This window comes from Triticum dicoccoides, chromosome 7A, assembly GCF_002162155.2.
Source record: "Triticum dicoccoides isolate Atlit2015 ecotype Zavitan chromosome 7A, WEW_v2.0, whole genome shotgun sequence".
Lineage (NCBI taxonomy): Eukaryota > Viridiplantae > Streptophyta > Magnoliopsida > Poales > Poaceae > Triticum > Triticum dicoccoides.
The window spans coordinates 562793671-562795865 of NC_041392.1; positions in this window are offsets into that span (position 1 = coordinate 562793671).

Sequence of the window (2195 nt, forward strand, 5' to 3'; positions counted from 1 at the left end):
ATTCTAGGAAACAAAATTTTACTATGAGGACATTATTCATGCGTTTGACTTAAAGAAATGGACCATAACAAAAAAGTTTATTTTTTCGGATTGAGTTCCAAAAGGAAAAAACAAGTGAATTTTACAATCCACTCCAAACCTCATTTTTAGGGCCTCTTTGGTTCAGAAAATTGTAATAACATGGGAATAGAAAAAAATAGGGGATTGAAATGTCACGCCTCATATGAATTCTACAACATTTTGTGTTTTTTATTGCTTCATAAGAAAAAATAAAGGATTATTTCCAGAAGGTTAGGGTTTCTTTAATTCAAAGGATTTTCATAAGAATTTTGGAGGATTATAATCCTTAGAAAATTTTCCTATGTTGGTTGTTTGATCCATATAATTGGATCATATAAGAATTTTTCTTATGGATTTCTTTGTACTATTTCTCATTGGATTTTTAGCATCCGCTCAAACCTCTTTGAAAGAATTCTTTGTTTTTCCTATAGTGCCATCAAACAATCAAAAATCCTTTAGGATTAAGATGAGCAGGGTATTTCAAACCTATGTTTTTTCTATAACCGTGTTTTAGGAATCCTACAAATCAAAGACACCCTTAGAATTTCCTATGAAATGTAGTACAAACTATTCCTAGGAAAACTATCCCTATAGGATTAAATCCTACGAGTCAAACGGTCAAATGTAGGAAAAATTCCTATGGATTCTGATCATCCAAAAGTCCTATGGAGTTAATTAAATCAAAGGAGCCCTTATATTCCTATGCACAAATAACAAGACAAACACCATAAGTAGCATAATATCAGCCCCATCTTATATTTGCATATGATTTAACCCTAAGTTGCTTGTGTATTTTAGGATTATTGTGTTTTTTCCTACTTTTGCGAATCAAACACGTAATTCTATACACTCTTGTGTTTTTTAACCTTTTTTTTGCACGTGCAATGCTATCATATTCCTGTTCGTTTTTTGAATTTTTTGTGAATCAAAGAGTCCCTTAAACAGACACAAATGTCTATATAACGAGCCTCAAGTGTCATCATATGTCATCAAGATGTGTTCACCCGTGATTCGTCTATAATCATGTCTTTGTGAGGTTGTTTTATTAGTTTGAAGAATGAACGCCTTAAGTTTTAAGAAGTGCCTCATGAGTTGGTTAGGGTTGGGGGCATTTTGAAACAATCAATACCTTGTAACCAATTTGTTGCAATATCTTCAGTATTGACCTGTGCTTCATCATGGTTTATTTCACCGGACCTTACAGTAAAAGAATCCTAAAGCCTTCGACATGCCGTCGTGACCTATTTCAATCCGACCTTGATCTAAAGATTTCAAAGGAATTATAAGAGCTCACGTCTAATGAGCTAAATATATGAAAACCCAATTTACAAGTTTAAAACATCTGAATTTATTTCAAAACATTCCCGGGCCGATTGAACGTGCCATACGAAACCAAACAGCCACCCACGTACTCATTATGGAAGGTATACAATTATGCACAAAAGTATCCAATTTCTTGATCTTTCTTAAAGGCGAAGGCAAAAGTTTTGGCTCATCGATCAATTGAGAATCCACACGCAAGATAAAAACCTTCTATTTATTTTTTGCGGGGATTGTTGGTCATAAATTGCATGCTTGCTTCCCCATATATTCTTTCGAATCGCCGAAACCGCAACTCCATCTAGACCACCAACCCGGTTCAATTTTCAAAAGCAAGCATTTGAAATTTGAAACGAAAATGCCCTAAAAACAAAAGCAAGCATTTGAAATTTGAAATTTGAAAATGCCCCCAAAACTCCAAATCAGCATCTTCCTCAGCCTGAGAGGGAGAGAGAGAGGGAGGGAAGAAAAAAAACAGCAACCGCTGTGCGGACGCGCCAGCGGAGTAAAGAAAGAGGTGCATGCATGCAGGCGCATCCCAGCACATCACAGCGGCGGTACAGTGTACACCCCCCCTTGACCCTCCCCTCCCCGACCCCGATGATGAGATTGAGAGATTCATTGAATCCCGGCAAATCTTCATCGCAAGTTGGGCGAGCAACCGGACCGGATTCCCCGCCGCACCATCCACATAAGAAGAACCACCACCGCACCCCAAACCCACCACCGCACCCCACCCCACCCCCACCCCATTCCTCCCCCCGCTCCTCCCCCTCCCCCGATTTTTTCCCTTCGCCAGGGTTCGTTCGCTCGTT